Source organism: Tyto alba, unplaced genomic scaffold, assembly GCF_018691265.1.
Source record: "Tyto alba isolate M040663 unplaced genomic scaffold, T.alba_DEE_v4.0 Super-Scaffold_48, whole genome shotgun sequence".
Taxonomy (NCBI): Eukaryota; Metazoa; Chordata; class Aves; order Strigiformes; family Tytonidae; genus Tyto; species Tyto alba.
The window spans coordinates 7,989,765-8,013,998 of NW_024881324.1; the positions used below are offsets into that span (position 1 = coordinate 7,989,765).

Consider the following 24,234-nt stretch of genomic DNA (forward strand, 5'->3'; position numbering starts at 1 on the left):
TCAAGGTACTGCTAATGTTTTAACAACAAATAATGAACCTAATCCATAGGGTATGTGCATCACTATAACACACACATGCACACTTGAATTTTAATTTTATGCATATACAAACATCAAAGCAAATGTTGATCGAAGCTGTCCCTCATCAATACTCCCAACGTCTCAAGACGAATGCAACTCTTCAAACAATCAAAAGAGCTCTGGGCTAGAAGTAATAGGGTGATATTAACCTTACTGTTCAATACAGACAGTCATGTGCTGACCACTGTATGTATATTTGTTTTTTTGTCTCCCAGAAGTTATTATCTGCCATAGCATTATTTCATCCTCCTTTTTGCTCTTTATCAGAGCTTCGGTTAACATTGCTAGTGTGTGAGCAACAAAGTAAAACAACTAGAGTAACTCCTTGAAACACTTTTTTAAAAAGTATCTGTGTTCCAATGAGGTTGTTTTTTCTGTACTCACACAGACAAGATCATAAACGAAAAAAAGGTGTGACAAAACTAAGCATAAAGACACAATACTGCTATTGAAAGAGGCACAGAGTGAATCAGTAAAAAGCAGGAGGCACCAAATACACAGCAATATTGTTTGTTACAAGTTATTATTTTACAGGCAGTGGATAGATACTTATTTTTTGAACACATACATAGATTTATGTCCACAGCTGCTTTTTACTGATCATACTGTGTGAAATTGCTTCTCTTCCTCGATCAACAGGCAAACCAAAGGTGACAGGGATGAACTTGTTTGTACAGTATTTTACAGCACTGTATGTAGGCAATTTCCATGCATGTACTGTGATGTCAATATATACCCTTGGTCTATCTGGCAAATATAAATATACACATGTGTATATTTGCATAATTTAAAATATTATATCTCTCTTGAGAAGGTAGCATATATAAATGTTTGTGTGCACGTGTGTGGACTAGAATTGTGGAAAAGCTGTTACCATCTCAAGAGACCTACAGAATTTCAAATACACATGCAAAATGTGAGCTATCTATATAAATGACAAACAGCGAGTCAAGCAACATATTAATGCTATTAAAACTGAAAACAAATTACAAGACTGGCACAACTGACATTCATTTTTATGAATAATTTTACTTTGCTGAAACAGAAAAATGGGCAGACAACTTATTTTTTAACAGGGAAAGAAGTTCAGAAGGCTGTTCAACTTACTCATAGCCGTATCTGAATAACAAAACTGCATTAAAAAGAACCACCCCAGAAAGTTTCTTTCTATGTGTTATTGTGGCATGCCTCTCTCCTCCCTGTCACAAAGTCAATGAGAACTCATATTTTAATAAGATTACGTCAACATGCATTACTGAAGCCTTACATTTACTCTGATGAACACATTGAAAATTATCCTCAGTCCCTAAAAAACATACTTAAGCCTGAAGCAAATGTTTTGGCCGTGTTACAACAAATTCACGAAAAGAAGCTTCATAATGCAAATGTTGCCAGATCCATAAGCATAGCACACTACTGTGGGACAAGTTATCTTGGGAGATATACAAGGGAAAGGTAGAGAGACACCATCGCACTCAATGTTTCTCGATTCCAGGGTTATAAAATGCTTTACCTTGTCTGTCAAGAGGGCATAGCAGTCATGGAAAAGGTTCACTTATTCTTAAGAGATGAATGACATAAGATTTACTGGAAGCTTATTTCATTTGGGCTTTTTGTGGGATTCATCCATATGCAATATTATTACTTTGTTTTTTACATCACCAGCACAGTGTTAATTTTCAGCTCTGCCTTGCTCTTTCTACATCTTGTAAGAGCTGTTTCTCTGTTTTCCCATCCAAGAAAGCACCCTTCTTCAGATCCCTACCTGAGCACATGTACAAGTACATGCATGCTTAAGTTCCACTGAAAGTAGATGTACGCTCAAGTGTGATCCTATTGTCTTAAGAAGATACTTTACATTCTAGGATATGATTTGGCAAAAGACAACATGTAAAATAGAGATGTGATGCTTGAGAAGGCATTTTGGTGAGCTTCCAAGGACTTACCTGCCAGCTGCCAAGCTGGTTCACCGCTCTGGGCTTGATCTATTCATCCATCACCAAAGTGTCTGAATGACTGATAACAAAAACAGATGATTCATCGCTGGTATGTTCTCTGTTCTCTCTTTGTCCTGTGGAAGACATGGTATTTTACGATTAAGTTACTAATATTTCAGGCTAAGAGAAACTTATGGTATAAGGAAGACAGTTTTCATCTTACTGGATAGATACTTGTTCCTATTTTTAAAAGATGGAGGGGGCCAGAAATGAAATTTTTCATTGTTAGCTGATCTTTAAAAGAGCAGGTACCCATGCCTATCTTCTCAAGTATAAAATACCACCTAATGGCCAGTGAAGAATAGCGTAAGCTTTACAGTCAGAAGGCACTCTCCCTTTTTGTCTTTTTAGATAGATCTGACTAGTAAGATCATATTTCATTTCCATTTACTTAACAAGCGTTATTCAAGGTGTTGACCTTGAACTTAATAGCACAAACATCAAGGACTTCTCCTCCTTATACATCTCCAAGATAAGACAACTTCAGATCTGCCATGGAGATGGCAGAGAAGAAACGAGAAATACATTAGAATATTGAAAAATGCAGAGCACTTCCACCCAACAATTTTGCTCAGGTGATACAAAGTGAGAAATTAACAAAAGAAAATAGCATTCCTCCTTAACATTAGAATACTTTCTAGTTGCATTGTTATTGTATCAGATTGCTATAGGGAAAGGTATGACTATTCACATAAACTGGATACCTAAATCACACTGTGAATGGAGCACGTAGATTGAAAATTCAGACATGTCTCCACCAGTGCCTGCCAGAAGGGATCATCAAATAGGCATATTTTAAAGAGGGGGGCTGAGGACTAGACTAATATCAAGTCCACTGGTGAAAACAGTTAAAATAGCTCCTCTTAAACGATATGGATTGCACAAAGATTTGGCAGAAAAGTAGATAATTAAGAGGACAGGATTATTTGGCAAATCAGGCTCATTAAAATAAAATGCACCTGAATACAACCAGATAGAGAATCTGGAATTATCAAACAAGCCCTTGAGAACGGGGAAGTACCTAATGGAAAACAAATAATCCAAAAGTATACAGAATCATAGAATAGTTTGGGTTGGAAGGGACCTCTAAAGGTCATCTAGTCCAACCCCCCTGCAATGAGCAGGGATATACAGAAGTCACACAGGACAAATCACTGAGTAGGAGATCTTAGCAACATGGATTTAGCAACGTGGGATGGGTGAGGAGGGAAACACAGCTGTTTTTTATCTCTAGATACCATTACCATCTATGCTTTGGTGAGAGTCAAACTAAGGTATTTTGCAGTGTTCTGCTGCTCACATTCTATAAAGGATATCGAATGATTGGACAGTTTCTCACAGAAACAGTGAGATCAGTCACAAAAAAAAATTATTCAGGAGCTGAATAAAACTCCTTCAAGTGAAGGCTTTAAAGAGCTCGATCTGTTTAGCTTATCAGAGAATGAGAGGCAACTTGATTACAGGAATAAAGCATCAGGTACAAAAGCGCTCTTTGATTTAGTGGACACAGTAAAATGTCTGTGATACACTGAAAGCAAAGCCAAGTACTGGAGTGTTACAAAACATCAGCTTTCCACTGAATATACGTATTACAATACAGTTTTAGTCATACAATCACACATCATTTTCTTCCACAGGAAGTGTCACTGAGGGTGCCGGATAGTCGGTGGTTATTTAGCAAATGTTTTGTTTTATTACCATTGTTCAATTTGTGGCCCACAACTCACTCATTGTACCATTTAAACCTAGCACCAAACACGGCACTGTTTCTTTCTTCGACTTTCATTTGGCCGTCACTTTAACAGCATATGAGTGTAACTCAGTGAACTGAAAAAGATACAGGAAGATAAAAGCCCTCATTACACACGCACGTTATACAACACTCCACCTGGACAAAGGGTAATTCAAACAGTAGCCAAAATTTCTGCTAGTTAAATAAATTGAATATTTTCAGTAGTGGTAGAAGCACTGGTAAGCCTTTTTAAACAATTCCTCCAAGTAAAGTCTTAAAAAAGCTTAAAGAGTGAAAGGCCAGTATCAGCTTGAGTTTTGAGCAGGTTTGTTTCCGCCACAGAATACTACTGTGGAGATACTCCAGGTCCTCCATCATGTATTAGGAGGCAAATGGCTTCTGCAGGTTCTTGGTAAACACCTGCAGGGTAGCTCCTCTGGGGCAAGCCATACTTTCACATAAAGCTATTCCACAGTAGAAGCTCAAGGTCAGATGCTTTTTCAAGCGGAGTCTGATCAGGTCACTACTTGTGAGTCACCAAGGGGAGAATATTTCCTTTCCGTTCACAGGAGCACATCTCCTGCCTGATGTTTACAGATTGACTATCCATCTATCATCTGAAACAGGAGTTTTCTTTCTTTGCCACGAACTGCCTGCCAAGATGAGTTCCCCTGCCTGGAACACCACCTGCTCTCAAATTATCATGGAAGGGTTTGGGTTTCCTGACCAACACCTTTTGCCACAGATAGTGCCAATTAAGCCTTTAAGCCTTACAAAAGGGGGCCTAAAAGAAGCCTTTGCCCCCTAAACTGGGCCATCCACTGGGCAGAACTGGAGTACACAGACTAATACCTACAGATTTTCCTGGATGGGTCTCCACCATCCTGTCCTAGTCCCAGTCCCATCCCAGCCTGACTCCTCATACCAGTCCCAGGTAACTCTCTCTCACCGTGCCCCTTGACTCCAAGGTTACGTCTCCATCATGGGTTGCACATCAAACCCCACCTTGTTCCTCACTGCAGCCCCAAACACCTTCAGGTTTTCTCAAGTTTCCCTACAGCTATTCTCAAGTCCAATTTGTAAAACCCCTTTCTTTCTACCAGGCTGCCATTTCTCCTAATAACTTGGGCAATTCCTAATGGAGGCAGGAAAGATGAAAGATAGTCTGTCCCCACCCCTCTCCCAACTTCTGAACACTGCACCACCAGCTGTAGTGATCTTTATAGATGCTACTTTCAAAATGCAGTACATATCTACAAAACACTTGCAAGCCTGAGTCTTTCAGAGAACCACAACTTCATTACACTTTGGCTAAATTTCCTGGAAATGGCAAGAGACATCAGGCAAACCCTAAATGAATTTCAAGCCTTTGCTCAACACTTTGGAGATGCTGGAGCATCTCAGGTTTTCACACTACCTGGACTAAACTTAAATTGCTGCTGTGTAATTTAGACTTCTAATGAAAGCTTGCATAGAGCTTGTCTGTAGAGTTAATAAAGACTTCCATCCATTTGGACATTTACCAAAGTTAAGCTCTCACACGAACATCCTTTCATTTAAAAATAATTTAGCTGTAAATCACCATCAGATCTGAAAAATTGGATTCACCTGTCAATAGTGAAAAGGGTAAAATGAGAAAAGGAAAGAAACGTGTGCTTGATTATAGCATTTATTATGCCTAAAATGCTGTGCTGCATCATCTCTGCAGGAAAGCCAAGCCAAATGAAACCACAGAGGATTTGGTTTAAAAAATTGTAGAGCTGTAGTAGGTTAAAAGCTGTATATCTTCATATCTGTACTTCTTCATGCGTCTTCGCAAAGGAATTTGAAACCTAAGGCACGTTTTCAGGATGCCTGAGCTCTTTGCAGCTTACCACAGCAGTCTCACACTTGCAAATGTTTTCTTTCTACTAGAAAGTCACAATTATCATATGTTACACTACCCTAGGGTACACACCCGCCCATACTATATTACTGTCAGAACAGTCATTTAGATTGGATAGGAAGCACTTCAGTACACAATGCGTGCAAAGGCCACACGAGAATTTCCTGAGCTTTGCTCTCCGAGGATCCTTAATACTCCTTAGCAACCTTGCTGGAAGGACTGAAATCACAACCTCTAGACAGCAGGTGGTAAGTGTCCCTGTGTATTCGAAATAGCTGCTGGCTACAGCAAGCACACATACATCTCCAGAAAAACATTTAACAGAGAGTCATCAAACCTAGGATATAGACAAACATGTTAAACTCAGACTGCTTAAAGCAAGAGGAATACTGGCAAGCAGACTCCTGCAGTGCCTTATATCACTGTACAGAGAGCACAGCTTTGGAGGATGCTGTCATAACAATTTGAGAACAGGCTTCCTATAAACCTAGTCTGGACAGAGGAGCACCAGAAAGGTGTGAAATGACAGTTTGAGAGGCTGTGATCTAAGTGCTAGAACTGCTTAGACCATTAGAAGCCCTTCTACATGTCAGGCTGTATTACAGGACATATGATCTATAGTAAGCTACCACGTTCTTTCCTGGTACTGCCTCAACTACTACACTGCTTTTGCCTCTGATAAACTGCATCAAGAGGAGTTTGCGATTGTTCCACATGGAACAATTTCAGGACTGAAATGTCACATGGCAGCATAACCATAAATATTTTGCCTATCCCTTTGGCTTTTAAGGCAAGATTGTATTGAGTTCTAATGTTTCTCATTCTCTGACATGCAGCTAAGGAACAGAAGTCCCCAGGTCTTTATTATACATAGCCGACCTTTTATTTCCTGTTGGGTGCATTCAATTTCAGATAGCCCAGAGTATGGTCTTGAAATGCTATTTTCCATCATGCTAAACGAATCTGAGGTCTCCATTTTTACACATCTAATAATCTCATGAGTTTGCTTTTCAGTGTTGCATGAAAAGCAGAGGTCATTCAGAAGGTTATAACTTTTTCAACAAAACAACTGTTGTGACACTTCCGAAAGAAGCAAAGGACAGACACTTATAAACACTGGGCAAATTACTGCAATCAACATAAGAAAAAAATTCCGTTTTATTTCTTAATAAACTAGATCTAAATTCCACTGTATCTATTGCTATGATATTACTTGTATAAATTTTATATTGAGAAATGTTTAACCATGATTACCACTCATTTAAAACTTAATTTCAGTTATACATCTCTTGTAAGAGAAGCCTGTCTCCATTTTATATACTACTTGTACTCATGACTGCTGAAGAGAGCGGTATCTTTTTTTTCCACCCTATAAAATATTTTCATATTGTTTACTTAAATGGTATTGGTAGCTCCACTTTTCATTTAATTATATTTATATACCTCTCAAACTTCTCCCAGTCAATACTTAGCCTTTGAGTTCCTATACCCTGATATTACCTTATGTATACTGTTTTAAATATCAAATAATCTATTTAGATTACATATTACTAAAATTTCAATTCTTGTCTACCCACTCAACAACTATGATAGCCACAGTCTCCTCACCTCACATACCAGTTCGCTCTTTTTTTTTTTTTTTCTTGTTCACATCCAAGAAGATTCCGATCTACATCATCCTGCTGGCTGCCTACATGTCACAGTACAATTCTGCTTTGGCCAGTCAACTAGTTTACTGCCTAAATCACTCAGCAAGGAACCATAATGGCTGCTCCTTAGCACCTCACCATGCAAGGTCAGCCGTTCTGTTATCAGTGGGAAGTTGCTCTGAATTTTAAACTTCTGCTGAAATGCATGGCTATTCACACAGGCACTACGATGCAGACGCTATTCCTACAGCCGCTACAAGCAGTGCTCAGGCAACTGTCCTGCTAATGACCTTCCCACCGACGCTCTGACATTAGTATCTCAAGAGCTACCGGTGGCTAATTCTTGACTTGCCCGAGATAAGCAAACGCCTCATGTTTTATCATCTCTACCATCTTACCTTAGCTCCGTGTCCTAAGGAGCTAGGCTGACTCTGAAAGCTACAGACTCAATTCACATAAAACCTCCTGGTACGCTTACCCCTAAAAACAAGCAGTAATTTCGTGATTACTCTTCAATACCGATGCTTTTGATTTTTAAAAAAAAAAAAAAAAAAAACCCACAACCCAAAAAAACAACGCATTTTTAAGCTATCATCCTATTCAACACTACTTTATAAAGCTGAACAATTTTAACTTTGTAACCCTCCCGAAATTTCCGAGGGGGGGCGGGGCGGGGGGCAAAGCACATTTTTATAACAACAACAATAAAAAGATTATTATTACCATGGGTAATCTTAATTGAGGAGGGGAAGCGCTGTCCGCGGCGGAGGGGGAAAGCCAAGCCCACCGGTTGCAAGCCCGCCCGTATCGGTCCCCCACCAGCCCGCCCCTGACGCCGCCGCCGGGAGGGCGAGCCGAGCCTGGGCGAGCCGAGCCTGGGCGAGCCGAGCCTGGGCGAGCCGAGCCTGGGCGAGCCGAGCCTGGGCGAGCCGAGCCTGGGCGAGCCGAGCCTGGGCGAGCCGAGCCTGGGCGAGCCGAGCCTGGGCGAGCCGAGCCTGGGCGAGCCGCGGCTATCCGGGAGCTGAACCGCCCCAGTGCCCCCGGCCCCGCCGAGGCCAACACGGAGAGGGGCCCCCTCGGGCACCCCCCTTGCCCGCTTTCCATCACTTGCCACAGGCGCGGCCGGAGGGACGGACGCGTCCCCCTCGCTCCCCGTCGGCCGCCCGCCGCCGCCCCTCAGGCGACGCCCGACCCCCGGGGGAGCCTCTCCCTGCGCCGTCACCCGGCGGCGGCTCCCCGAGCCCCGCACGGCGACCACCGAGGGAGCCCCTCGCTCCGTACCTGTCTGGGGCGCCGCAGGCGAGCGGGGTGTCAGCGGGAGAGGGAGCCTCGTGTCCCGTGTGTGTCCCCCCCCCCCCCGCCCTCCTCAGCCCCGGCGCGGCGGCGGGCAGCCGGCTTTGTTACTACTCGGAAGAGCCGCGGATCAGCGCTGTCGCTATAGAAACTGGCTGCGCCTCGAAGCGACACCGGCGAGTGGCGGGAGGGAGGCGGGAACCGGGCGGAGGTGTGGGGTGAGGAGGGAGCTGTTCATTCAGGAATATCCTGGCCAATTCCTCCTCCTCCTCCTCCGCCTGCAGCCAGCCCCCGGCACCGCCCAGCGCGGCCCGGGGCGGGGAAAGGCGACACGCCGCCCTCACCTCAACCTGCGGCCCCGGGGCCGGCGTGGAGCCCCTCTGCTCAGGGCGCGCATCGCCGTTGCTTCCTCCTCCACCTCCTCAGGGAGACTTACCCCCCCCCCCCCCCCCTCAAAATAAACGACACCCAGGGGTGCACTCACACTCTAAACCCTGGCTCTCCCACTCCGGCAGCGGGCCCCAGGGCAGCGGGGGCCCGGGGCGCGCCCACACCACGAAATGGCGGGTGTTGACCTGGACTCCTGCCCGTCCTCCCGCCTTTGCACCCTGTTTGGTGCCAGAGCACCGCCACACACACACACACAAAAAAAAAAAAAAAAAAACAAAAAAACAAAAAAAAACAAAAAAACAGGACCAAACTTTTTTAGCAAGAGCGTTTCATTGTGTAAAAGTGATGTAGCTCCACGTTCGCTGGTGAGGAGCTGCTTTCGTGTGGGAACGAGCTGCTGGAACCCCTCTGGACAGCAGCTTGTGGGTGCAGAAGCGAGGTGGAAGGGTGCAGTGGGGTTTCTGTCTGCTGCGGTGCGTTTGGTTTGATGCAGCAGGCCCTAAGGGAGGAGGAGGAGGAGGAGGAGGGCCCATTGTCCTGGGTGCGGTGCAGGCAGCAAACGGGAAGGTGGGAAACACGGGTGCTGGGAAGAGAGAGGAGGGAAAGGCTGAGAATGGATCAGGGGAAAGCGGCCATTTGGGTGCGAGATACCACTGTGTCCTGACACTTAGGAGATTCAGGGTCTCCCTTGCGTTATCCTGGGTATGGGGGTCGGCATGTTTTCCTACAGCAACAGCCTACAGCTCATCATGGATGTCCATCTTCACATCCTCCCTGCTTGGCACGACTGGCTAAAGCTGAGGCAGTCCCTCCTTCTTCCTTTCCTCCTCGTCCACCGAAGGCTCAGTGGTATCAGTTTGTTAAGTCTGTTCTCTTGTAATTTCTCTCCCTGAAACATTCTTATTCTCTCTCTGTCAATAGTAGTAAAGTTGATAAAACATCATTCAAAGTGCAAGATGGATCTCTCCTTTTCTCTTCCCCTGGTTTATATTGATTAAATTGGCCTTCCAAGTTTGCCAAACAGAAGAAACCCAACAGGCGAGGCGCAACTCAGAGGCAGCATTATCCATCTCAGCTACTGCCACTGCTAAGCTACAAGGGATGACTATTAAGTATCAGCACTGCAAGTCACTGCGAGCTGACAAATCTGTGCCAAGAGCTGCTGGCACACTGCAGAAAATACTCTTCAGGAAGAGTTTGCCAAAGACAAGAAGGACCCCCCACAGGAGCTCTTCACAAAACAGTGCAGTTTACAGCAGAACTGCTGGCAGACTGTAACACAGCCAAACGACAATGACGGCACAAATGAGGGAGACAGAAGGTTGGGTATGAGAGACAAGGGGTCACCATGTATTTATCTATCTAATTTGCATGCTAAATACTAATTCTGCAGTTAAAAACAGATAAATCCAGTCAGAGCACAGCAGAGCTGAATTAATTTTATTTGTTTTACCTTATAGCGAATTTGCTTGCTCTAAGGTGGAAAGCGTAACATTAGAGAAGTGAAAGATCTGCCACATGCTGGGTACTATAGCATAGGAGAAATTTTGCTAGTTTTTCCTGTATATAAAAAAAAATTGTCCTTTTAATCAAATGGAGTAACAATATTCATCATAAATATAGTTTTTTTTAAAAAACTGAAAGCTAGAAAGCAATTCATATTCTAAAACCTTCTGGGAGAGTAAGGGTGCTTTTCAACGTAAGATGTATTTAGAAAAGAGAGAGTTTAGCAACAAAGATATTGCTAAAGGAAATAAATGGTCATTGTTTCGACAGCAAGAAACACAGTGCTGTCACTATGATGCCTATTCATTTTTCTTACAAAAGAATTTCATAGCACTTTCTCCCAGGTGGAAGTCCAGGAAGGGCTAGAAAAATGATAGGAAAGACTTACTATCTGGTCTTCACTGATACAAAGCACCTGAGTACTGATATTATTTTGTGTGTTCCTGGAGCTTTTAATCTTCAATGTGGTTTTACACACAGACTTCTAAACATGTTTGCTTCTCTAGGCTGAAGGTAAAGAATAGCATTTCCAGAAGGTGCAGTTGAGACAGCTGGGTGATATCTTAAGACTTGCAGGCAGGCACAATCAGATGTGTCTTAGTATTGTGCAGATATCTGTGCCTTCTAGATTACTTTTCCTATCAAGGTTACGACCATATTTTACTGGCAGAGATGAGCCATTTCTACAGATGGGTATCACCTGTATCTTTAGGACAGATCCATAGCCTGTTCACCCAGTCAAGTGCTTGTAAAGTGTTTTGCCTTTTTTTTTTTTTTTTAAAAAAAAAACAAAACAACACTCTGTTTGAAATGTATTTAATTTTGACTAGCTTAATGTCATTTGGAACCTAGCTTTTGTAATAGCATTGACAAAGTAGGGCACTAACTGCAAATGTGCCAAGTTGATGCTTGGGCTGTTTGCAGTCACAGTATTTCTATAGTTATAGTGAGGGGAATGAAACATAAAAGATGTTAAACTCTTGCAATGCAGTAACAAATCAGTATTAAATCAGCATCCTATTTTGTAGCATTTTAACACTAAGCTATCCTGCCTTTGCGTTTTGACATTTTGTCCCTATTTCTCCCAGTTTGTATTAAGAACAATATTGTCAACTGGAATGCTTTTCAGCAACATTTTTTAGGGAACATATACTTATTTGGGAGAGGATGATGAGAGCAAAAAAAAAAAAAAAGAACATTTTAAAAAATGTGCGCTGATATGACCATTGCCAGCTTCTGACTCAGCAGTGGCATGTGCGTCTTTCTCAGCGTGGAGGATTTTTTCCAGTAACGCGGTGTACTGAAGGAGTTCATCATGGAACACTGAACAAGTGTTAACATTCACGTGGGGCAGAAGAACAGCTCTTGCTGGTGTCCCCTCTCTTTTGCGCTTTGTCCTCTCTCCAAACACCATGCATCCCACCAAACGCTTATTCCACTGGACTATTTGTTCCCTGTAAGCAGAGCAAAGTATCCTTAGCACAGCACTGCAACATTAAATAAAGAATGCTTCAACTGAAGGATTGAAACACATTCTTCACACATCACAGTGAAACAAAAGAGGGGGGTAAGCTGTGGTAAAATTGAAGTAACAATATTTAATACTAATAGTAATTATCATTACTACTATTATTACTAGGGTTTTGGTGCAGCTTCTAGGCTGTACCAGCACCAGGCACTGTTTTCCCACAGAGCAGAAATGTAGGCAATTTCTGCCCTGAGGAGTTTACCTGAGAATTAAATGTTTTTCCTGAGGGCCTGGAATGCTATTAGTTACACATTCGGGTAGTGGTGAGCGCAGTGGGGCCTAATTTAATTGCAGGCTTTTAGATAAGCGTAATATAAATTTTAAATAACATAATAATTGTAATAATAATTCTGTCAGGAGATGGTGCAAACCCATTTTCCTGTGTCTATAGGCTAACAGTCCTTTTGGAAATTAGAGACTTCAGGGGAGAATGAGTTGAAATGATAATTGAAGGAAGCAATAAAACATGAATATGCTAAAATAGGGGATGAACTCCTAGGTTCTGGCTTTGTGAAAGGAAAATATGCTGTCCCCAGGTTTATCTTTCAATCTTTCAATCTTTCAATTGTGTTTCCTCAGTCATATATATATATATATTTATGTATTTATACACATTTATTTTTAATTAATTTTCATACTTATATTTTTATATATATGTATATATATTTCTCCTCTGTCCCATGTCCCCCCGCCCCCTTGGGCAGAAATGTGTGTTTTAAACCTGTGTTTGAGATTTCTGGATGTCCTGCTGAGACAAAGCTGCAGCAGTACAAAAGGGACGGGAGTGCCAAATGGACACAGCCCTCCCCAGCTTTGCCAGCTGCTTCTCGCAGGCCCCTCCGCAGTGGCTGGAAGTGGATTTTAGGGGTTAGGGACACAAAAACATTGTTGAGGGAAGGAGGGCTTGAGAGGAAGCACTGCAGTTACCAGATCCATGGAATCTGGGGTACACGCTTGGATTCCCAGCCTATTTCTGTACCTCTTTTTTATCACATTGGGGAGATACCAGCATAAGGAAAGTCAAGTATGTATAAATATATTCAGACTTGCATCTGATCATTTAACAAAATCATTATCAGAGATTTATAAAGGCTTCTGTCCAAACTTGTGGTGGGAAAGAAAGTACTGTTGAGCATTCAAAACTGTCAGAAAGCAAATATTACTACTATCTGGTTGACTTTCAACGTGACCAGGCTCATGCCTGCCCTTCACCACGTAGTGCCGTGCTGAGATACCACAGATACTCAAATTGAGGCAGCGAAGCAGCCTGCTGAGAAACAGGCAGTATAGGAGTTGAAGTGCGGTGCTAAACCAGTATAGAGGTGCTTGACTGTGTTTATACACACTGTGCAGGACAACGTAGATATATCCCAATTGTATACACTTCGAGTTGCCTCCTGTGGCAACATGGAATCTCAGAGAGACATGAATTAAAAGGGCATGTTAAAAATACCATTGATCTGGAAAGGGGTAAAATGATGTGGCAACATACAGAACGCATACCGTTATTTAATTTTGCTTACTGTGGAAGAGCCTCAGAGATGGCGAAGAGAAGGCTAACTTAAGTAGCTGAATAAATGCCACAGTGGCCAACGGGATTAATGCAGGGAAAGCATAACTGGATGCCAGTTTTTGTGTTATTCACACAACCTACTGGGATCTTAATTGGGTGCAACTGCTCAGAAAAAAAGATTCTGGCATTACTGTGGAAAGCTCAGTGGACAGCAGTGTTGAACAAAATGCTAGTGGGAAAGAAAAAATCAGGCTGGAAATACTGTAATTCTCACAGAACAGTTATTTGCTACATCTTGAATACATTGTTCAGTTCTGGGAACTCAACTGCAGAATAGATGTAGCAGATACAGATAGCATCTGGAGACAGGCAATGCAAATGATTAGGGGCCGAGAGAGAAAATTTTGTATCTGGCGAAATTGAAAAGATTAGACCTGTTTAGGGATGGTATGAAGAAAGGACATGATAGAGCTTTATACAAAATAATGAATGGCACAAAGAAGATAAATCTACATTTATAGTCACCTTTTTTTTTTCATAATTTAAGAACAAGAGTTCATCCAGTGGAATTAAAAAGATACAAATTTGAAAGTGATGAAAAGAAATATTAGCTATTAAAGTGAAAGCATTCAGTGTTACATGAGATAAAATTTAAAAAAAGGATTAGTTTGTATAAAACGTGTAAAGGGATTAGAAATCTTCATATTTTACTGCATAAGCCTGTCATTAAGCCAGAGAGGCAGGGGAAGGAGCGTTAATAGAAACTCCTTGTTGGGCATATTATTGAATTTCTTGAAACTTCTTCTGAAGCATCTATTGCTGGTGATTAGGGGGAGAAGATATGACAACACATGATATTGGTTCTCATCTGATAGGTAGATTCACTTTCTCATCCAGGAGGGACTAACGTGTGCCCCCCTCTTGCCCCCAGTCACCCGTTTGGGCCTGAGTGAACATCCTCTCCAATTGCACAGCACTGGGCGCTTCTCTTCTCACAGATCACCAAGGACTACACTGCCGGGAAACTGCAAACCCTTCTTTGTAAACTCATTTGCAAATCTGGCCTTTAGGGACTCGGGTATCAAAAGGCACATCCATGTCACAGGCATAGTCCTGTATTTGTATGGTCCATGCTCTAAGTAATCCTACCAAGCACTGTCTGATTCCAGTCTGAAAACCTCTCAACTGCGGGAGCTAGTAACCCGCTGTGTGGTTCATACGTAACCCAGCTCAGGGGTAGACTGCATATGTGACCGTTAGTGTTTCTTCATATAGATGCAAACTTACTAGGTGAAAACCAACAGAAGCTAGGTACTTTGAAGGCAGAACATTTCCATTATTTTAATATGTTACAATACCCGGTCAATGAGTCACTTTTGAAATTTTCGCCTTAAGCCATGCAGTCATTAGTCATAAAAAACTCAAAAATCCTACTGAAGACATTAGGAGATTTTTTTTTTTTTTTTCCATAATCAATTAGATTCACCCATTTTAGGTCTGCTTTTTTCATATAGTGGGAGTTCAGTACAATGTACTAAATGTGCCTGGCAAAAAAAGTAGGGCCTTCATACCTCTTGGGAAAGATAGTAACGTGGCAAGACCACACATACCCCAATATATTCATCCAAGTGAAAACTACTTATAACTCACACAGCCATTACTTATATATACATTTGAATCATGCTTAAATTTGATGTTGAATTATGATGCCAGTACTGCAGAGCACTACTATACCTGTTACCTTCTTGTTCTCTTATAAACTACATCATCCAAACAAGTCCTCAGGCTGAAGCTATCTGTTCAGTACACAGGAATCACAGTTTTTCCATGCTATTTGTGCATTAAACCAGTCTGAGATTGTTCAAGTAGATTGACCAACCTGTACTACACTTTAACAGATTCAAAATGTGCCCATCTTTTCTTGCCTCACATAAAAAAACCCAATTACTGGCTCACAGCTGGAGTCTGTGCAGCAATTTGGTACCAGTGATGGCTGTTTCCCTTTGCATTTCTCATCCACATCACGAAACATTGATGGCACAGCTAAAGCAACTGCAGAAAAGTGTAACGATTGCATTTCAGTAGTCATTTGCCGTCAGCACTATCTGTATAATGGTTTGGGTTTTTTTGTTTTTTTTTTTATTTTCTTTGAGCCAGGATGAATTTCCATAAAAATGTTCATGAGCCATTATAACTCCCAGCCCTGCCCCAAACAACAGTAAGGAAGAAAATACCAATCTAATGTGAGCTCAACTTTCCCTGGGATGTGATTCTGTGTCTATCAGTGGCATGAAATTGGTAGAATTCACATTATGTACTAGCATCTCAATTTTCTTGAGGTATACTAATTCCCAGAGGAAATAAATATTCTGTGTGATACAAAGGAGTTGGTAGGGTAATGTTAATTACATTGTGAAATAAATATTCTGTGTGATACAAAGGAGTTGGTAGGGTAATGTTAATTACATTGTGAAATAATATCAGAAGCCCTAATGCTTACAGCCCGCCTAATCACAGTTTGCTGCTTCTTAAAGTTTAAAAAAAATGAAACCAAGCAATCCAAACACTACAGTTTTTAGGTTTACAAAACTAAACCCGAGAAGCCAAAGAAAGACCCTATAGCTTTTCCTGTCAACTTCCTCTTTACTTTGAATTTATTATTTTCTTGTTTGTTGGTTAACTGCACATAAAGGAGCTAATGATGCATGTAGTAAGAAGGCCACTGCAGGCAGAATAATGTTGAATAAATGTTTCTGCATCACTAAGATCTGTAGGACCCAACAGTAATTTCAATATCTGAATCAATGATTTGTCATTAATTAATTATGACTTTCTGTCCTGGGTTGAGTGAATGGTGGAGTTTTTTGGTGGCAGGGGAGGGGGCTATCGGGACGGCCCCCTGTGAGAAGCTTCTCGAAGCTCCCCCAGCTCCACGTCAGCTCCACTTCTGTTTGGAAACTGAGCCCATCAGCTGCGCCTCTGCGATAACGTGTTTAAGAAGGGATGTGGTGACGAGCAGTGGGACTGGTGAGGAGGAGTTGCTGCAGCTGCGTGAACACCAAGGTCAGTGGAGGAACGGAGGAAGAAAGGAGGGGGGAGGTGTGCCGGAGCAGAGACCCCCCTGTATCCTGTGGTGAGACGGCAGGGCGGCCCCCCCTGCCACCCATGGAGATCTACGGTGGAGCAGACATTGATTTATGGCCTGTGGCTCCTGCTCGACTGATCAAGGTTCTGTACCCGAAGAAGGCCGGGGTCTCATGGGAAAAGGTAGCCCCACTGCTGTAATTCAGTGCTGGGAGGATTGCAGCATGCGGGGGAGTCCCACACCGGAGCAGCTCGGGAAGGGCTGCAGCCATGGGAGGGAATCCAGTCGGAGGAAGTTAGTGACCCATGACGGAGCAGTGTGGGGAACGCTGCGGCCCATGGGAGGAATTCATGTCGGAGAAAGTTTGTGGAGGACTGTCTCCTGTGAGAGGGGGACCACGATGGAGCAGGAGGAACAAGTTCCAGGCACTCCCCTCACCGAAGATAAGCGAAGTGGCAGCACTGACTGCACCCCCCATTCCCTGCCCCTGCACTGCTGGGAGAGGAGGTAGAGATATCGGGAGCAGAGCTGAACCTGGAAAGAAGGGAGGGGTGGGGGGAAGGTGTTCTCAAGATGTGGCAATGCTTCTCACTGTCCTACTCTGTTATGTGTTGTTACTGTCTGTAATAAATGTATGTTCTTTTTTTCTTCCCCTAACGAGTCTGACTTTTGCTCGTGACCATAAAGGGGAATTTTCTCCCCATCCCAGTCCTATCTCAAACCCCAAGCCTGGCTCTCTGTCCCTTCTCATTGCCGGAGGGGAAGGGAGAGAGAGGTGCTGCATTGTGGTTGGCTGCCAACCAGGCCTAAACCACGAAACTTTCCTAAAATCAATTTTGCATATAGTAAAATAAATTTAACTGTTATGCTAATTGTTGCTTGCCTTGTGAAAAAAAATCCTTAAATTATCTTATGGTAGAAGTCAATTGGAGAACCAAAATGAACAGAACAAAATTTTTGAAGAGGCAGTAACTCCAGGATTTGAAATCAATTTGAGGAGAAAGGAAGAATTTCAGAAAGGTATACATTGGTTAGGAAAAAAAAATACAGTTTTGAAATATTGTTTGTCAATTGAAGATAACTGGTACAGCTGACATTTAATTGGGAGTCTTCCTTTACTTTTTGTTATTTCCAGATTTACCCAATAAAACAAAATCTGGTTTTATTAGTATAATCAATAAAACTCTACTAAGGTTGGTTTAGGTCTTCACTCTTCCACTGCTTGTGGAGAGAGTATAGCACAGATCGACTATAGAGAGACTTTACTTTCCAACTCATCTGTAATAGCTAGGGTTGTATTTAGAATTGTAAATCACAGTGGAGACTTGTAATACGGAAGGAAATGCATAATAACTGTTTGAAAGAGGATCATGTGCAAACAGCCAATTATCTCCTTCTGGAGCTTGTGCCATTGCCACTGACAGCTATTCTGTTCCATGCTGGTGGTGCTCTGCCAAATCAGATTTGTGTAAACCTGGTAGAAGGTAGAGCTTCTGAAAAAGTGATAACTATTTTGCAGAACGAAACTTATTTTGAAATGGATGGAATAATGGAATGACTTTACTCTTAATGGAATGACTTTAGGTGGAATACGGAATCTACACTAATGTGACACATAGACATTTGGTTTTGTTTTGAATGTTGTATTGTTTCCTTTGTTGATTATCTGGAACTGTTGGTAGTACTGTGGAAAATGACATTTCATATTGCGCCCAAACAGTGACAAACTGTTTCATTGCAAACACGAGACAGTTTCATCTAAAAAATAAGATGCTTTAATCTGTACAAAGTAATGTTTGAATGTATTTGAGAAAGAAAAAAAAAAAAACTACAACAAAACAACAAACCAAAACAAATAACAGAATGTTCTGAAAACTATTTTTGTTACATGATGCCTCATCTTAAAACATAACTTGACATTTGACATGTCACTTATGGTTTTCATGTTTCAATGCCTGGTTGAACAGACAAGGCTATTTTTTACAACTTCATAGCACTTTAAGCTTAGGTGCGACGTTGTAGCTTTTGATTACTGGACCTATCTGGAAGTTTCAGGGAACATTTCAATCATCAATGGGAAAAACTTCCCTGACATGGATGAAAACTAGGGGAGAGGATGCCCAAAGGGTAAAGAATGCTGATACAGACTCCCGCATAGTTTTATAATGAAGAGTTAAAGAACACATGATTGAGCTAACAGTCCCTATAACTCTAATTCTCATTGCCTGTGGTCACATCAATTTTGCTCATGTTGGTACTGGATAAGACTGTGGTGAGCTGCTAGCATATGTCCTACCCAGCTGTATCTGGAAACCTGCTGGGTTTTCAGCAAACAACGCGTTTCCCCACATTTGCAGTAGGGACAGCTAGCATTTGCAGTGCGCTTGCTAAACTCCCGTTGATCAAAGAGCTAGTCGATGGCAGAAAAACATGTTGGCCCTATAACCCAGTTGTGTTTGAAATGTTGACACCTTGAAAGAGAAAGAAAAGAAGAGAAAGGAGTATGAAATAGGAGGAGGGACAAAAATTAGAAGGGGAACACAAAGCTTCTGGCATGGAGAAAATGTGTATTTCCAGTATGGAGTCCTGCAGTGCCAACACAGATCTGGCATGAAGGAGAAGGAGAAACCTACAGCTTAAGCAACACAGGATCAACAGCAGCATTGGCATGGAGAGGGGAGAAAAGGAAGAGAACCAGGTAGCAGCCTGATGGGAGAAGCCCGACTGGATGAAAAAACAGTGCAGAGACTATTAGGGCAGGATAAGCTTTCTGGGAAAAGGTGTGAAATGTGACATGAAAATACTACCTCTAAGGAGTGTGGGGTGAGCCTCCTTTGGCGTGAGAATGGGGAGAATGGGACACCGTATGGGAAGCAAAAAGAAAATTATGACCATGCAGGGCATATGAGGGAAATGAGGGCTATAAGCACCTGAAAGCAGAGATGACACGTGGGACACCTGTGGGGGAGAGAACCAGATGTGAGAAGCCTTTTCTGTCTCACATGCCACAGGGTGAATGACTCCTGAAATAGCCACAGTGGTTGTAATGAAAGTGTAATTTTTTGCATTTGAGGGTTACTGCAGCTAGTAGGGGATGGGTGTTATGGTAGCTATGTATGATGATACTTTACCAAGAGTCTCCTCAAGCTGTGTGGGAGACGAGTGGAGAAGGATCTCAGGGCCTGTCCAAAATGAGTCTTCAGTGCTGGTGTACTCCTCTCTCACACCTCAGCTCTCAGGGTGGTATACATGCCTCTGAGAAAGGGTCCTAGGCCTTTGATACAAAGTGTGGGTATCTCAAAATACAGCTGAAAGAACCCACCACAATTAGCAGCATTGTTTTTACAGCGATATGTCTTTTTAACACATGAAAACTTGAAAAACAATATATTATGGTATGTGTTTGGACAATACATCATACATACAATCAATTTTTTCCAACTGGTTCAATCACTTTTGCCATCATGTTCCCACTTTTTGAAAAAATGTATAGTAAAACTACTACTTAATTGAAAGGAAGAAAAACTAATAAAAATAAGCGTTACACAAAGTACCTTGACACAAATTACCTTAAAGGGTTAGTGAATTCTATTTTTGCTTTTTAGGGCACTCTCATCTCAGATAGGTTTATATATTCCTAGCAGGAATAAATCCTGACTCATTTATACATATTTATTTAAAAATATCAGTCTACCAGGTTGATAAAGGATTATAAAATAATGATTTAGAATACTGTAAATCTGGAAACCTGATTCAGTATCATCTAAATGGAAATTACACACTTTGATAAGAAAGGAAGAAACTGCTTTCAGGTGATACATACTTACATTTTAAAGGACAGTTCTCTTTGAAAGCAGCTTAGAGGTTTGGAATTCTGGAAATAGCCTCAGAGGAGATTAATTGACAACATGCAGGTGAATGGGTCAATTATACAAAACAGCTGATTTAATCACAGGGTTTCAAAGATTTGTCACTTTGACAGAGTAATAAAGAAGTGTATCATATCCTGTAGAAGCCATCAGACACTTTGGCCTTGCTACAAACATGACATCATCACACTTGAAAGATTTTCTGTGGTGATTATTAGTATATAGTATGGTTACAATGACAGGTCTTTGCTGCAACAGGTAATCAGATTGCTTTCTCTGTATGCTTATGAATGCATCAATAGCAGATTTAAATATTTCAAGAATCAGTGGAGTTAACAGTACAACTGACTTTTGAGAAAAATGCAAAACCACTGCAGTTCATCATGCCTGTAAAATTTTGTATATCATGCAAGTGTTTGCTTATCTACTGCTAAGCCCAGAAAGCTGGATACATTGTGAAGAGGGAGTGAAATGGGGCATTACAGATCTCTTGGCAGATGATGCAGTGTTTTACACAGAAGACGTGGCAAGCATTTCGTAGGTATCTGCGTGGCTGTTTTTTTGACGAGTGGTCATTTTTTTGATGAAGTGGTATTTCAAGAGCATCACTGGTGAATGCTACAGAACTGCAATTGTACATACCCATCTGTGCACTTTTATGGGCATCATTACAAATCAGGATTATACAGGCTTCCTGAGATTGCCCATCCAAGCAGGATAACCAAAAGAGGATAGTTTGCTAATTTTCCTCTGCACACCTGCAGTATTATGCCTACAAAATAAAACATGCAGCATCTTATTCAGAAAACATGTTGAAAACCAGGTCCTCTATTACAACGAAGACTGACAGAATCTGGAAGTGTTTCTGGCAATGTGCAGCTGGTGCAATCAGCTGGAAAATTTTCTAGAAGTGGTACTGAAAATGCTATCAATTTTTTTGCCTCTGTGTAAGCAGTATTAAATAGTCCCTGTCTGACCAGCCTCTGGTAAGGCTACAACAGCGTGTTGTTGCCACCTAGAGTCAGTTCATGAAAATAGAAATTCTGCATGTCTTTTTTTCCCCTCCACTTAAAGAAGAGAGAATCCTCCAACATACCCAGACATCTCCCACTCTGTCTCTTAGCACCAGTTTTTCCACTACAAAAAAAAAAAAAAAAAAAAAAAACCGACAGATGCGTTTCCAACAAGATAACTACCTCTATGTGAAGTCCTGGAGAATGCAAGGCAGCCTGGAGCCTTACTTTCATTAGGGTCTGCAGAAACCACTTGCACCCATCAGCGATCTTGACCTTTGATGGTGGAAGCCCAGCTCTGGCCTCTTCAACTAAACCCACTCAGGAGCAGCAAGTGCATGTGGCGCGGTGCCCAGGCTAAGCAGGTGGCTGCTGGGGCCCTTTGCTGGCACGCAACCTGGATCTAGGGCCCCCACCCCACCTCCCTTTCCTTTCTTCAAACCACACAGCTCACATATCATTGCTTTTGGTCACGCAGAGATTTGGATACATGGCACGCATGGCCAGGAAGGGAGTAGAGGAGATTATACATATTTAGGTCCTCTTCACTGAATGCCTGGTCCCTCTCACCTCCCATCTCTACCAGGTAAAAAGCCCCAGACATGAGCTTTTGCAATCTGCAACTGCTTCACCAGACATTTCACAAAGATAACTCCTTGACTCAAAACTTTAGAAAGCTAAAATATCAGGACAGATAAATAATGAGGGTGAAGTGCTAGTTGAAAAAGTTAGGAAGCCATCTCAGGAAGAAATTCAGATCTTCCAAGTGTGTGGGAAAAATATTACAGGTCTGTATTTAGAAACCGTAGATGAAAGAAGAAAACCAAGTGCTTCTGAAAAATATCAGTTCCATCAATTTCTTCAGGCTGAGTATGCTTTTGAGAGCAGATTTAAAATTCTACTAGAATAGATTTTCCTCTAGGATCACTTGGTTTTGACATAATTCAGAACCATCAAGAATAATTCATGATACAAACATTCTGCTTTCACTGTCAGTAGGAAATGTCTTGGTCTCCATGACATACGTAGCTATGTACTGAAATCTGTGGTATTTTTAAATTCCTGTAATTCTCTTTTTTTGCTGAGGGAAGTTACCATTTTGGTTGGCCACTTTAGATGGATAGGAGACAAATGCTCTGTTCTCTCCTGGAAACATGGCCAGGCTTCCTGTGACTTGTTATTCCCCACCTTCATTTAAGAAAATCACTCAAACTGACCAGCTAACAGTTGTTCTGTCTTTGGATGAATAGCAATGAAAAGGTCTTCTTGAAAAAAGAAAGTATTACTTTCTCCTTTTGTTCCCCTAAAACCTGCCCAGTCCCTTTCTGAAAATGAACAAACTAGAGTTTTAGCTTAAGATACATTTTACAGAATATTCTGTAAGTAGAGATCGTCACAAACAAATGATACATCCACTGCTTGTTTGGGTGACTTTGACATTTTGAACACTCATGCAACATTGATTTCTCTTCTGCTTTTGAAATACATAGACTAAACTGTAATACCCAGACTGATTCAGAGGGTAAGGAGGGAACACAGTGAGCTTTTCAGTAATTCCTCCTAGCCAAACCTGGTGACAGATCACAGGTTTTATTTCACCAACCTGTTTTTACCACTCTGCTTAGGGCCACCATGGAGAGTTTTGAAGAGATCATTTTTCCTGACATAATTGGCAAAACTCTCTAAGGTAACCAAGCCTCCCATGGAAGAACAGAGTGCTTGTCGTGGGCATGAACACCATCATTTAAAAGCCAATGGCAGTGAGACCAGTTAAATGAGGTGCTTTACAATAAGAGTACAATGGCCCCCAGATATGACAAAGCCATTTCAGACTTTAATTGGAAAGAAGCCTATATAAATATACTTCTCAGAAGGGCAGAACTGTAGGCATGGCTGGTAGTGGAAACCACTCAACTTGTAATTTTGCAGTGAAAGCTGCCAGACCAATTTACTGGGAGACTTGGAATTTTCCAAATTAAATAATACTGTAGGTAGAAAACCAGATGCTATCCTCTGCAGGCCACTAAAGCAAAAATTTTCAAAACATATATTTCAGTAGTTTGTAAAAGTTTAAATAACAATAAATAAAAATAACTTATTTACAGTCTACTTTATAAGCCTTCGTTACCAAAATTGGGAGACCATGGAGGAGTTTATTGCTGGCTGTCTTGCTGAGAAAGATTGACCTTTGGCTCAGGTGTGCTCTCTAGCATGTGTTTAATCTGCCTCATAGGAAACATTCAAGCAGCACCTGTTCTTTTTCAAAAATACATGAACAAGTAAACCAAAGCTCAAATCAATATAAAATATAGATCTCATTATATCTTAAATAGTCCTAAGGAGAAATTACTCACAAATGTTTATATCTAAAGCTTGAATTTCCCTGAGAAACAAATACATAAAGCAATAAGGCTTTTTAGCTATGGAGAAGCTCAACATCACTAAGAGCAGCAACCTCTGCTCCTTCAAGTCTCAAAGGGGAAGGCTAACATGGGAAGTGGACAGAGTGAGGAGGTTTAATTTATAAAATGTTGAAGGAGAGAAGGATGGTAACTGCATCTTTGAAAGATCTGGAATCGGAGGTGCAAAGCAAGACTTCTAGTTTTTGAGGAGTATTTATGCAATCCCTCCTTCCCAGAGAAGACCATCAAGGCATGAAATCTAAGCAATGGCCACTTCTTTTTGAGCTCCTT

General features: G+C 41.7%; 1 protein-coding gene across 3 annotated transcripts in view; it reads right to left on the reverse strand.

Annotated features, from left to right (window-relative positions):
• The window catches only part of RNF182 (ring finger protein 182), a 37,376-nt gene extending 28,548 nt beyond the window's left edge, over window positions 1–8,828 (reverse strand). For all 3 annotated transcript variants that reach the window (XM_042806944.1, XM_042806942.1, XM_042806943.1), the window contains exons 1-2: window positions 8,626–8,828; window positions 2,028–2,152 (exon numbers count right to left, since the gene is read on the reverse strand). The gene's annotated coding sequence lies outside the window, so the exon portion shown is untranslated. The remainder of the gene's footprint in view (window positions 1–2,027; window positions 2,153–8,625) is intronic.
• Between the last annotated feature and the right edge of the window lie 15,406 nt (window positions 8,829–24,234).